We start from the raw sequence: 15048 nt of genomic DNA, 5'->3' as shown, positions 1-15048 counted from the left end.
TTCCTCAGGGTATATGCCTAGGAGTGGGATTGCTGGGTCATATGGTGGTTTTATTCCTAGTTTTTTAAGGAATCTCCATACCTTCATCCATAGTGACTGTATCAATTTACATTCCCACCAACAGCACAAAAGCATTTCATTTCTCTGCACCCTCTCCAGCATTTATTGTTTGTAGACTTTTTCATGATGGCCATTCTGACTGGTGTGAGGTGATATCTCATTGTCGTTTTGATTTGCATTTCAAAAATAATGAGTGATGTTGAGCAGCTTTTCATGTTTCTTAGCCATCTGTATGTCTTTTTTGGAGAAATGTCTGTTTAGATCTTTTCCCCACTTTTTGATTGGGTTGTTTGTTTCTCTGGTATTGAGTTAGATGAGCTGCTTGTATATTTTGGAAATTAATCTTTTGTCAGTTTCATTTGCTATTATTTTCTCCCATTCTGAGAGCTGTCTTTCACCTTGCTTATAGTTTACTTTGATGTGCAAAAGCTTTTAAATTTAAACAGGTCCCACTTGTTTACTTTTGTTTTTATTTCCATTACTCTAGGAGGTGGGTTGTTGAGGATCTCACTTTGATTTATGTCATTGGGTGTTTTGCCCATGTTTTCCTCTTAAGAGTTTTATAGTTTCTGGTCTTACATTTAGGTCTTTAATCCATTTTGAGTTTATCTTTGTGTGTGGTGTTAGGAAGTGTTCTAATTTCATTCTTTTACATGTAGCTGTCCAGTTTTCCCAGCACCATTTATTGAAGAGGCTGTCTTTGCCCCACTGTATGTTCTTGCCTCCATTGTCAAAAATAAGGTACCCATAGGTGCGTGAGCTTATTTCTGGGCTTTCTATCTTGTTCCATTGTTCTATATTTCTGTTTTTGTGCCAGTACCATACTGTCTTGATGACTGTAGCTTTGTAGTATAATCTGAAGTCAGGAAGGTTGATTTCTCCAGCTCTATTCTTCTTTCTCAAGACTGCTTTGGCTATTTGGGGTCTTTTGTGTTTCCATATGAATTGTGAAATTTTTTGTTCTAATTCTGTGAAAAATGTCATTGGTAATTTGATAGGAATCACATTGAACCTGTAGATTGTATTTGGTAGTATAATTATTTTCACAGTATTGATTCTTCCTACCCAGGAACATGGAATATCTCTCCATCTGTTTATGTCATCTTTGATTTCTTTCATCACTGTCTTATAATTTTCTGTGTACAGTTCTTTTGTCTCCTTAGGTAAGTTTATTCCTAGATATTTAATTCTTTTTGTTGCAATGGTGAATGGGATTGATTCCTTAATTTCTCCTTCTGATTTTTCATTGTTAGTATATAGAAATACAAGTATTTTTGTGTATTGATTTTGTATCCTGCAACCTTGCTAAATTCACTGATTAGCTCTAGCAATTTTCTGATACTATCTTTAGTGTTTTCTATGTACAGTATCATGTCATCTGCAAACAATGAGAGCTTTCTTCTTTTCAGATATGGATTCTTTTATTTCTTTTTCTTCTCTGATTGCTGTAGCTAGGACTTCTAGAACTATGTTGAATAATAGTGGTGAAAGTGGACACCCTTGTCTTGCTCCTGATTTTAGGGTGAATGCTTTCAGTTTTTCACTTGAGAATAATGTTTGCTGTGGGCTTATCATATATGGCCTTTACTATGTTGAAGTAGGTTCCAGCTATGCTCATTTTTTGAAGAGTTTTAATCATAAATGGGTGCTGATTTTGTCAAAGGTTTTTCCTGCATTTTTTGAGATTATCATATGGTTTTTATCTTCAGTATGTTAATATGGTGTATCACATTGATTGATTTGTGTATACTGAAGAATCCTTGCATTCCTGGAAAAACCCAGACTTGATCATGGTGTATAAGCTTTTGATGTGTTGCTGAATTCTGTTAGCTAAAATTTTGTTGAGGATTTTTGCACCTATGTTCATCAGTGATAACAGCCTGTAATTTTCTTTTTTTGTGTTGTCTTTGTCTGGTTTTGGTATCAGGGTGATGGTGGCCTTGTAGAACGAGTTTGGTAGTGTTCCTTCCTCTGCAATTTTTGGAAAGAGTTTTAGAGGGATAGGCATTAGCTCTTTTCTAAATGTTTGATAGAATTCTCCTGTGAAGCCATCTGGTCCTGGACTTTTGTTTTTTGGGAGAGTTTTGATCACAGCTTCAATTTCAGTGCTTGTAATTGGGTCATTCATAATTTCAACTTCTTCCTGGTTCAGTCTTGGAAGATTGAGCTTTTGTAAGAATATGTCCATTTCTTCCAGGTTATCCATTTTATTGCCATATAGTTGTTCATAATATTCTCTTATGATACTTTGTATTTCTGCATTGTCTGTTGTAACTGCTCCTTTTTCATTTCTAATTTTGTTGATTTGATTCTTCTCTCTTTTTTCTTGATGAGTCTGGCTAAAGGCTTGTCAATTGTATTTATCTTCTCAAAGAACCAGCTTTTAGTTTTATTAATCTTTACTATTGTTTCTTTCATTTCTTTTTCATTTATTTCTGCTCAGATCTTTATGTTGTCTTTCCTTCTACTAATTTTGGTTTTTATCTTCTTTTTCCAGTTGTTTTAGTTGTAAAGTTAGGTTTTCTATTCAATTTTTTTCTTGTTTCTTGAGGTAGGATTGTATTGCTATAAACTTCACTCTTAGCACTGCTTTTGCTGCATCCCATAGGTTTTGATTTGTCCTGTTTTCATTGTAATTTGTTAAATTTTTTATTTCCCTTTTGATTTCTTCAGTAACCTGTTGGTTATTAAGAAATGTGTTTAAACTCCATGTGTTTGTGTTTATACAGTTTTTTTTTCCTTGTAACTGAAATCTAGTCCCATAGCATTGTGGTCAGAGAAGATGCTTGATACAATTTTAGTTTTCTTAAATTTAGTGAGGTTTGATTTGTGACCCAAGATGTAGTCTATCCTGGAGAATGTTCCATGTGCACTTGCGAATAAAGTGTATTCTTTTGCATTTGGAAGGAATGTCCTGAAAATATCAATGAGATCCATCTCATCTAGTGTATCCTTTATGACTTGTGTTTCCTTATTAATTTTCTGTTTTGATGATCTGTCTATTGGTGTGAGAGGGGTGTTAAATTCTCCTACTGTAATTGTGTTACTGTCAATTTCTCCTTTTATGTCTGTTAGTGTCTGTCTTATGTATTGAGGTGCTCCTATGTTGGGTGCATAGATATTTACAATTATGTCTTCCTCTTGGATTGACCCCTTGATCATTATGTAGTGTCTTTCCTTATCTCTTGTAATCTTCTTTATTTTAAGGTCTATTTTGTCTGATATGAAGATTGCTACTCCAGCTTTCTTTTGCTTCCCATTTGCATGATAAATTTTTCCATCCTCTGACTTTCAGTCTATTGTTTCTTTGGTCTGGAGTAGGTTTCTTGTAAACAGCATATATATGGCTCTTGTTTTTGTATCCACTCAGCCAGTCTGTGTCTTTTAGTTGGAGCATTTAATCCACTTACATTTAAAGTAATTATTATATATGTTCCCATTGCCATTTTCTTAATTATTTGGGGTAGATTTTGTAGATCTGTTTTCTTTTCTTCTATTTCTTGACTATGTAAGTCCCTTTAACATTTGTTGTAAAGCTGGTTTGGTGGTAATGAATTCTGTTAACTTTTGCTTGTCTGAAAAGCTTTTTATTTCTCCATCAATTTTGAATGCTATCCTTTCTGGGTACATTAACCTTGGTTGCAGATTTTTCCATTTCAGAACTTTAAATGTATCCTGCCGTTCCCTTCTGGCCTGCAGAGTTTCTGCTGAACGATCAGCTGTATGGGGTTTCCCTTGCATGTTACTTGTCGCTTCTCCCTTGCTGCTTTTAATATTCTTTCTTTATGTTTAATCTTTGTTAGTTTGATTAGTATGTGTCTTGGCATATTTCTCCTTGGGTTTATTCTGTATGGGACTCTTTGTGCCTCTTGGACTTCACTGAATATTTCCTTTTCCATGTTGGGGAAATTTTCAATTATAACCTCTTCAAAAATTTTCTCATACCCTTTCTTTTTCTCTTCTTCTTCTGGGACCCCAATAATTCGAATGTTGGTGCATTTGATATTTTCCCAGAGGTCTCTGAGACTATCCTCAGTTCTTTGCATTTTTTTTTTTTTTACTTTATTCTACTCTTCAGAAGTTGTTTCCACCATTTTATCTTACAGCTCACTGATTCGTTCTTCTGCTTCAGATATTCTGCTATTGATTCCTTCTAGAGTACTTTTAATTCCACTAATTGTGTGTTTGTCTCTAATGTTTATTTTCTAATTCTTTTAGGTCTTTGTTAATTGATTCTTGCATTTTCTCCATTTTGTTTTCAAGGTTTTTGATCGTCTTTACTATCATTATGCTCAATTCTTTTTCAGGTAGTTTGCCTGTTTCCTCTTCATTTATTTGGACTTCTGTGTTTCTAGTTTGTTCCTTCATCTGTGTAGTATTTCTCTGCCTTTTCATTATTATTTTTTTAAACTTACTGTGTTTTAGGTTTCCTTTGCCCTGGCTTCAAGGTTGAATTCTTTCTTCCTTTTGGTTTCTGCCCTCCTAAGGTTGGTCCAGAGGTTTGTGTAAGGTTCATGTAGGGTAGATTTGTGTTGAGTTTTTGTTTGCTTGTTTGTTTATTTTTCCTCTGATGGGAAAGGCTGAATGAGATGGTAATCCTGTCTGCTGATGACTGGGTTTGTATTTTTGTTTTGTTTGTTGTTTAGATGAGGTGTCCTGCACAGGGTGCTACTGGTGGTTGGGTGATGCAGGATCTTATATTCAAGTAGTATCCTTTGTGTGAATTCTCACTATTTGATACTCTCTAGGGTTAGTTCTCTGGTACTCTACACTCCAAAGGCTCAGGGCTTAATCTCTGGTCAGGAATGAAGATTCCAAAAGTGGTTTGTTATGGCATTAAGTGAGCTTAAAACAAATACCCAAAAATGAGAAACCAAAGGTGAACCACAGACAAATGGCAATTACAAATGAGGCAAATAATAATTAAAATAATGAATTATGCACATATACATATATACCCATAAGCATAATCAAAACAGTACAAGAAAAATAAAGTACAATAGATTGACCCAGTAAACAAAGGAAATCAAAAATTATATTTACCAGTTAAAAACAAAATTAAGTTAAGCACAAACTGGAAAACAAAACTAAAGTGAGGTGCCAAGTGGGTAATAAAGCAATGAAAACAAAATTAACAAATATGTTGAGAGGAAAGGATAGAAAGTAAAGAAAGAAAGAATAGATATGCAAAGTTAAATAGAAGTAGATGAAAATTTATATACATTAAAGATTAACTGCAAGGGGAAAAGAATAGTAAGAAAGGCAAACAAAGGAATAAATGTAGAAAAAATATAACAGGTTTAAAAAAATTAAAATTATAAAAAGGAAGAAGAAAGAAAAAAAAAAAAGAAAACTCCATATAACTGCAAAAGCCCAATGTAGAGGCAGAGGTTTATAACAACAGTAATAAGTGTGACTGAATATACACATATACATATACACCCATAAGCAAAATCAAAACAGTCCAACAAAAATAAAGTACAATAGCAAACCTGGCGAACAGAGGAAATAAAAAATGATATCTACCAGTTAAGAGAAAAACTAACTAAAGCAGAAAGTGGCAAACAAAACTAAAGCAAGGTGCCAATTGGGGAATAAAGCAATGAAAATAAAACAGCAAATATGTGGAGAGGAAAGGAAAGAAAGAAAGAACAGATATGCAAAGTTAAATAGAGGTAGATAAAAAAGATTTAAATAAGTTAAAAATTAACTGCAAGGGGAAAAAATAGCAGGAAATGCAAATGAAGGAATAAATGTAGAAAAAATAATAATGATTTTTAAAAATTAAAACTAAAATAAAAAAAGAATAAAGACTAAAAAAGGAAAAAGAAAGAAAAAAAGAAAACTCCACAGAATTTCAAAAGCCCAACATAGAGGCAGAGGTTTATAAAAACAATACAAAATGTGACTGAGAGAAAAAAAAAAGCTCAAAAACTTAATTAGATTTTATAGTGCCAATAAAATCGACAACTACAATGGGGGGGGGGGGGCGGCGGGGAGGGAAGGAGGAGAGAAAAAAAATCCAAAAAGAATCTACAGAACAAGTCAAAACATAAGAATAATAAATGTTTTTCTCGAGTCACTGCTGTTAGACTCTTTTCCCTCACTGGGAGTCACAGACCTCCTTACCTCCCTCCAACACTGTGCTGGTTTCTGGACCTGCTGTGGGGACAGCTCAGATTCTAACCTGGTCCTACTCCTGTGTGTTCTTGCCTCCGATGTCCGTAGCTATCAGAACTAGTGTGTTTTCTTTTGTGGGAGATCTCAATGTCCTTTTATATATTCCATAAACACAGAGTCTGCCTGGTTGATTGTGTGGTTTTAATCTGCAGCTTGCACAGCTGGTGGGGAGGTTTTGGGTCTTCTTCCTTAGCCACACTGCCCTTGGGTTTCAATTGTGGTTTTATTTCCACCTCTGCATCTGCATCATCCACTGGGGTTTGCTCCTGAGGCTGCCCTGGAGGACTTGGGTCCGCCCCAGTGAGGGCCAGGTGTGGAGGTGGTGCAGCTGCTTGGGTTGCAGGGTTTCTGGTAGCAAGAGGTACTCAGGGGAGTTGGTGGCTAGGGCAGCAGGAAATATAATGCTCTAGAAGGTTATGGCAACCAGTATTGGGCAATACGCTCCAGTATTCTTGCCTGGAGAACCCCCTTCCTGACAGAGAAGCCTGGCAAGCCAGAGTCTACAGGGTTGCAAAGAGTTGGACATGACCGAAGTGACCCTGCTTGCAAGACTTTTTTTGGCCTGTGGCAGCTCTGCCCTGGTGAGAGCTGAGCATGAAGGTGGCACGGCTGCTTGGCTTGCAGGGAAACTGGTGGCCCCAAGTGTGCAGGGACACGGACTGCCTCCGCTGCAGGAGTTAAGGCGCTATCAGAGTCTTTTTCGAGCCTCTTGTAGCTGGAGATCAGAAGGCCTCTTTGGCCAGCCTTTCTCCATAGCTCTGCCCATTCAGGCGCTTAGAGGGCTCCCTTGCTGGGGTCCTTCTCTGTTGTTCGGGTGTCAGGCACATGGAGGGGCCCCCCTGGCTGGGGTCCTACTCTGTAGATCGGTGTGTCTGGCACTTAAAGGGACACCGTGGGTGGGGTCCTACTCTGTAGGCGTTTGATGGGCCAGCCTCTATTGTTCAGCTGCCTATGCTGGCATGTGGGGAGAGAGAGGCTGTGGTGATGGCTCCACACCCTGTGCATGACTCAGCAGTATCACCTTGCTTCCATGGCTGCCCAGCTTTCCTCCACAGGCCTTTCCCACCACAACCTCCTCCCTTACATCCCCTTGATCCATCGCTCCGCAGTCAACAGCAGCCCTCACCCTGGGATTGCTCCACAATCCCGAAACTCCAGCTTCCAGCTGTTGTGCCTTTCAGGGGACCTGTGTCCCTGTCTGGGGTATGTATGGCTGTGGCAAGGACTGTCTGATTCTCATTTCATTTAGGCTGCCACAGATCAGCTGTTTCACTCTCAGCCTTAAATGTTTCTCCTCTGACTCAGCCCCAGTGTGAAGATCAGACCGCTGCTTCAGTTCCCCCACCCACCGAGGGCAGGTCCAGTCCTATTGACACTCCTGTTTTCCCCCTAATTCCTTCATCCTACCAAGTTTTGGGTGGCTTTATATATTCTTTTCCACTTGTCAGTTACTCTTGTCCACTTTCAGCTGGTGTTCTGCATGCACTTACGTATCTGAAGGTGTATTCCTGATGTATCCATGGAGAGAGATGTACTCCACATCCACCTACTGCTTTGCCATCTTGTTCTCTACATTTTTGCATTCTTATCAAATTCAGTGAAAGATAAGAAAAAGAATATATCATTCACAGAACACCCAGTGCAGATCATGTATAATGTTTTCTTAATTTTTTAAAATGCCTTGATTGTGATATCATCCACTCATTTAGTATGGTTTTTAGTAAATAGCCCATGGAATTTTCCAGGTAAGAATACTGAGTGGAATGCCATTTCCTACTCCAGGGGAATCTTCCTGACCCAAGAATTGAAACTGCATCTCTGTGTCTCCTGCATTGGCAGGTGGATTCTTTACCACTAGGACCTCCTGGGAAGCCCCAAATTTATAGTATGTATTCATAGAGTTGTGCAATCATAATCACAATCCAACTTTAGAATTTTCATCAGTTCTCCATCCCAAATCCTATACTCATTAGCAATCACTCCCTATCCTAATACCCCGTGCACCATAGGCAACCAATAATTTATGTATCTATAGATTTCCTTATTCTAGCCATTTCAAATAGATAAAATCATGAAATATGTGGTCTTTTGTGATTGGATTCTTTCACGTAGCATAATATTTTCAATGTTTATCCAAGTTCATGTAACTGGCATGAATACTTCATTTTATTTTTATTGCTGAATAATATTCCATAGTATGGATATACAATGTATTATTTATTCATTCATACAATTATATAAATTTGATTTTTTTCTACTTTTTGTTTGATATGAATAATGTTTATTATATGAACATCTGTGCAAGTTTTATGTGAACATATATTTATGTATCTTAGAGTGGATAGCTTTTTTTTCCTTTTCTCATTGCCCTGGCTAGAACCTCCAGTAAAATATGTAATAGAAGTGGGTAGAGAGGGTAACTTCATTTTTCTCCTGATATTAAGGAGGATGCATTCAGTGTTTCACCATTCTGTATAATGTTAGCTGTGGATTTATTTCTTGTAGGTGTCTTTTGTAGATGAGGTTGAGGAAGTTTATGTCTATTCCTGGTTGGTTGTGTAATTTTTATTTTTTTCATTAATTATGAAAGAGTATTGAATTGTGAAAAAAATTTTTTTCTTCATCTATTAAGATCTCTTGTACTTTATTATACTATGGCTTTATACTTTATTATATTGATGTGTGTGTTATATTAATTGATTTCTGAATATTAAATTAACCTTGGATTCTTGCAATAGTTCCATTTGGTATAGTATATAATCATATCTTTATGTGTTAGATTTGGCTTGATAGTAATATCTTGAGGATTTTTGCATTCATGTCCCTGATAGTCTGTAGTTTTATATTCTTTGGGTGATTATATTAGTCTGTTGGGTTATCATAACAAAATACCACAGACTATGTGGCTTAAACAGAAATTTATTTTTCAGAGTTCTGTAGGTTGAGAAGTCCAAGATCAAGCTGACTGATTCAGTTACTGATGAGAGCTTTCTTCCTGGCTTGCAGATGACCACTTTGTCTTCACATGGCCTTTCCTCAGAGTGTGTGGAGGGGAGAGAAAGGAGAATGGAGGGGGAGAGAGGGAGACTTCATTTAACCTTAATTACCTCATAAAGGTCCAGTTTCAAAATTTAGGGGTAGAGAATTTTGGGAGGACACAGTATGGTTTATAGCAGTGATATATTTGTCTGGCTTTGGTATCATAATAATAGTAGCCTCATATAATAAGCTGGGCAGTGTTCCTTGCTCTTCTGTTTTGGGGAAGAGATTATGAAGGTTACTATTAATTCTCCTTTAAATGTTTGTACATGTTTTTCTTGCTGCTTTAAAGCTTCTGTCATTGTTTTTTCAACATTTTTATTATGATATGTTTGGGTGGGGATTTCTTTGTGTTTACCTAACCTGGAGTTCATTGAGCTCTTGGATATGTTAATTAATACTTTCCATTAAATTTAGAATGTTGCTATCATTATTGCTTGATAATTTTTCTTTTTTTCCTTTCCTTTTCTCTCCTCTCCTCTTCTTTTTTCTCTTCCTGTTTATCTCCTGTTATGCAGATGTTGTTGCACTTAATGGGGTCCCACATTTCTCTGATGTTACTTATTTTTTAATCTCTCTATTCTTCAGATTGCATCATCTCTGTTGATCTGTATTGAAGTTCACTGATGCTTTCTTCTGCTAGTTTAAATCTATTGTTGACCCCTTCAGTGAAATTTTCATCTCAGTTGTATTTTTCAACTTCAAACTTTCCATTTTTTGAATAATTTATTTCTGTATTGATGATATTTTCTATTTGATAAGACACTGCCATCACATTTTCCTTTACGTCTTTAAGCAAGGGTTCTTTTAGTTCTTTGAACATATTTATAATAGCTGCTTTGAAGTCTTTGTCTACTATGTCTAACATGTGGGATCATTCAAAGGTAATTTCTGTTGCTTGCTTTTGTTTCCTATATGTAAGTCACAGTTTCCTGTTTTTTTTTTTTTTTGCATACAGTCTATGTTTCTATGAATACTGGACATTTAAAATAATATAGCAATTTTCTCTTACTCTCTTCCAAATAAAATTGCTTCTCCTGGAGAAATAACCAGATATTTCTGTTTTATGTCTGCCTCTTGCTCTGAAAAAAACCTCTGTACACTACTTCAGAGCTGTGTGTGCATGGAGACAGCGACTTACTTTTCTTGGAATGACACCCTGACTTAACTGGGCTGGGGCAGCGGGTCTTTGCTTGTCTTTCCTGACCCTTTACATTTAGTTTCTGAGCCTATTATCTCTGTTAAACCTTAGAACCACCTGTACGTAAGGTAGCAAATATCAGAGCTGGGCTTTAAATCCAGACATTTGACACCATTCCTTGCTTTGTGGCAAGTGCTTAATAACATTTGCTAACTAAATTAATGAACCGCTAAAATCAAGCAATACATCTTTAGAAAAAAAGAATTTGTCAAGAAGGATGTTAAAATAAAGGCTATTATGGTTGGGTTGAGTGATATCACAGAGAATTTTTTTTATTTTGCTATTATAGAATAAAATGAATGCCTTCGAAATTGAAGAATTATCAAACTTTGTACCTAAACTATTGGCCTTCATGACCAATATATGCTGTACAGTCAAATTTTCAGATCCTTAAATAGGACTTAGTATGTCTTAGTTTTATAGTATGTGAAGCAGTAGCTCAGAAAGGGGTAATTTCTGAAGGAGGACATGATACTAGAACATGAGGAAAGATAATAAAGCAGTGAGGAGGAGCTTCAAAGGTGTGAATGGAAAGGTAACTGCAGAAATGATAAAAGGAAACTTTAATGGCTTAAGAACCCAAGTGTCTGATCCCAGAACAACACCAACAAGGACAGGACCTGGAGAACTGGCAGTTTCATAATTTCTGGTGAATAATCCCAGCCTTGATGGTGTCTCAAGCATAGGACAAGTCAAGTGTATTTCTCTGATTATATTCTCTTTTGAAAAAAATGGCTAAGATGGGGGAAAAAGGAAACATTTTGCACTCTGATGATTTCTGTGCATCTCTGATGGTTTTCCTTTATGTTTCCTCCTATCCATTCTTTTACAAGAACTCTGGTTATGCCTGTTAACACCTGAAGCCAGATCCCAGGATCTGTGATTATAAGCCTGTCTTGTCTGGCTCCTCCAGAGCAGTTAATCTTTCTCTTTGGGCTAAAATAACTGAGGTGCTGTAATCTCAGAGCAATGAAACCGAGTTAGACCTGGGCATGGGAATGCTGCCTACATTGAATTAAAGCCTTGAAAAGCAGCCATGGTTGTTTTAACTCTATTCATCTCCAAAGACAAGTAGTAATGTCTGACAGATGAAATAGTTTAATTTGGTAGATGAAAACATTTCTAAGACTCATGGACTATATTACAAATGCTGTCAGTTGAAACTCTTATACAACTCAGAACTGTATTCTCCTATGCAATATCATTTAGAAGGCCCAAAAGAGAATTTTAAAAAATGAAATGGAACAGAAAATCTGCCTCAGATAACTGTTGCTAAGTTTGCTGATGTCATTTAGAGATCACTTTGTTACTTACCTCTAGTGGGTTAAAAGCATTGCAAAGGTTTTTTTCCTGCCCTCAGCATATCTTTAAGTGACAGGCACAGATGTTTGCTTTCACTTCCTAGCATCCTCACCCTGGGCATTCATTGTCTAAGCACTGGAGTTTCAGTCATCACATGAATGATTACAAAATACACATCCACATCCACTGTCCTTTTGCCATCTCTAGTGCTCCTGTGGGTCATTGGATAATTAGATATTTGAAAAGCACCTTGACATAAGAGCTATAAATAATTCCTTTCTCCAATTTTAGAAAGTTACATGGAAGGAAGGGTCATTGGAAAAATCCTTGGATCACCCTGTCTAAAAGACTGGTATTTGTTTGTCTTAGAGTAATTCAAGGAGAGGGAAGATGAAGTGATGGAAATAGATCCTGATAGTAGAATGGGTGTCTAGTCTAATCCAGTCACGAATTACCTGTTTAAGTTCTGAGTAGCCCCTTCTCCTCATGAACACATATATGCAGAATGAGTATTGAGGTTGATGATATTTAAGATGGTTTTTGAATATTCTGTGAACACTTGTTCTTACCTTTGTGTCCCTTTCTTTTAGTGTCTTAGGGTTATCCTAGTATTTCACCATGTAAGTGGCTCCTCTGACTTTGTAGAGAATGCAGAAAGCCTGGTATGAATACTTAAACATTTGATAATTCAGGTTTTTCATTAAGGGAGAGAAGTTGATGTGGCATACCAAGGCAGAAAAAAGATAAAAGAATTGGTGTCCCAGGAAGCACCTGGAATATACAATTTAAAACATTAGTTCATTGCCCAGAATTAATTGAAATGTTGATATACATACTATGCTAGTTTCAGGTGTACTACATAGTGATTTGACATTTGTGTATATACTGTGAAATAAGTATCACAATAAGTCTTATAACCATCTATTTCCATACAGTTATTATATTATTATTGACCATATTCATTATGCTATGTATTGCATCCTCATACCTTATTTACTGTGTAACTAGAGGCTTGCAGCTCTTAATCTCTTTTACCTATTCTACACTCCCTCATATCCCCTCTGGTAAACACCTTAGTTTTCTGTGAGTTTGTTTATGAGTCTATGAGTTTGTTTTCATTTGTTTTTTAGATTCCACTTGTGAGATCATACAATATTTGTCTTTCCCTCTCCAGTGTATTTCACTTAGCATAATATTCTCTAGATCCACTCATGTTGTCAAAAATGGCAAGACTTCCTTTTTATGGCTGGGTAATATTTAATTGTATGTATGGATGTATATATATATATATATACATATATATATATATATATACACACCACACACACACATTTATACATATACTACACCTTCTCTATCCATTCATCAATCAGTGGACGCTGAGGTTGCTTCCATATCTTGGCTATCATAAGTAATACAGTGAATGTGGGGGTTCATATATGTTTTTGAATTAATGTTTTTGTTTTCTTTGGATAAATACCCAGAAATGAAATTGCTGGATCATGTGGCAGTCTATTTTTAATTTCTTGATGAAATTCTCCACTGTTTTTTATAGTGGCTGAACCAATTTACAATCTCACCAACAGTGCACAAAGATTCCCTTTTCTCCATATCCTTGCCAACAACTGTTATTTGTTGTCTTTTTGGTGATAACCATTCTGACAGATGTAAGGCAGTATCTCATTATGGTTTAATTTGCATTTCCCTCATTATTAGTGATGCTGAGCATCTTCGGATGTGACCATGGGCCGTCTGTATGGCTTCTTTGGAAAACTGTCTATTCAGGTCCTCTGCCCATTTTTTTACTTGAGTTATTTTTCTGATGTTGAGTTGTATGAATTGTTTGCATATTTTGAATATTAACCCTTTATCACAAATATCATTTGCAAATATCTTCTTGCATTCAGTAGATAGTCTTTTTGTTTTGTTGTTTCCCTTGCTGTGCTAATATTTTTAGTTTGAAGTGTCCCATTTGCATGTGTGTATGTACATGTGTGTTTGCTTTTTTGGCTCTTGCCAGAGGAGATAGAGCTAAAAAAATATTACTAAGAGCAGTGTCAAAGAGCTTACTGCTTATGTTATCTTCTACAAGGTATTGTTTCAAGTCTTACATTGAAGTCTTTAATTTTGAGTTTATTTTTCTGTATAATGTAAGAAAGTAGTCCAGTCTAATTCTTTTGTAATAGCTAACCAGTTTTCCCAATACCATTTATTGAAGAGATTATCTTTTCCCAATTGTATATTCTTACTCCCCTTTGTCATAGATTAATTGCCCAAATGAAGAGTGGGTTCCTTTCTGGGCTCTCTAGCCTTCCATTGAACAAAAATATGTCTGTTTTGTTTTGATTACTGTAGCTTTGCAGTATAGTTTGAAATCAAGGAGCATGTTCTTTTTCAAAATTGTTTTGGCTATTTAGAGTTTCCATCCACATTTTAGAATTTTTTTTTTCTAGTTCTGTGAAAAATTCCATTGTTATTTTGATAAGGATTGCATTGAATCTGTAGGTGGCCTTGAGTAATATGGTCATTTTAACATTATTCATTCTTCAAATCTGTGAGCACAGTATACCTTTCCATTTGTTTGCTGCTTTTAAGATTCTCTCTTTATCTTTAATTTTTGCTATATTAATTATAATGTATCTTGGTGTAGACCTCTTTGGGTTAATTTGAGACTGTGTATGTCCTTCCTCAGGTTAAGGAAGTTTTCAGCTATTATTTTTTCAAGTAAATTTTCTGCCCCTTTCTTTCCCTTCCCCTCTGACCCCTGTAACGAGAATACTAATGCAGTTGATGTTGTCCAAGAGGTCTGTTAAATGGTACTCATTTTTAAAAATTTTATTCCCGCTTTTTTCTGTTTAGCTTGGATTATTTCTGCTACACTGTCTTCTGGTTTGCTGATCATTTTCTCTCTATCATCTAATCTACTTGTGTACTTACATATTCTTTCTAGTGTACTTTTAATTCTAAGTATTATATTCTTTAGCTCATTTTGATTCTTCTTTGTATTTTCTAACTCTGTTGATATTCTCACCGTGTTCAATCATTTTCTTCCAAATTTGCTGAACTTCTTTATGATCATTATCTTGAACTCTTTATTGGGTAGATTGCTTATCTCCACTTCATTTAGTTCTACTTTTGAGGTTGTGTTTTGTTCCTTTGTTTTCAGTATATCCCTCTGTATCATCATTTTGCCTAAGTCTCTGATTCTTTCTATGTGTTAGGTAGATTAGTTACATTTCCCAGTCTTGGAGATGTGGCCTTATGTA

Source organism: Odocoileus virginianus, chromosome 13, assembly GCF_023699985.2.
Source record: "Odocoileus virginianus isolate 20LAN1187 ecotype Illinois chromosome 13, Ovbor_1.2, whole genome shotgun sequence".
In the NCBI taxonomy this organism is placed as follows: domain Eukaryota; kingdom Metazoa; phylum Chordata; class Mammalia; order Artiodactyla; family Cervidae; genus Odocoileus; species Odocoileus virginianus.
The sequence above is the reverse complement of the archived record's forward strand: the minus strand, read 5'-3'. Positions refer to the sequence as shown.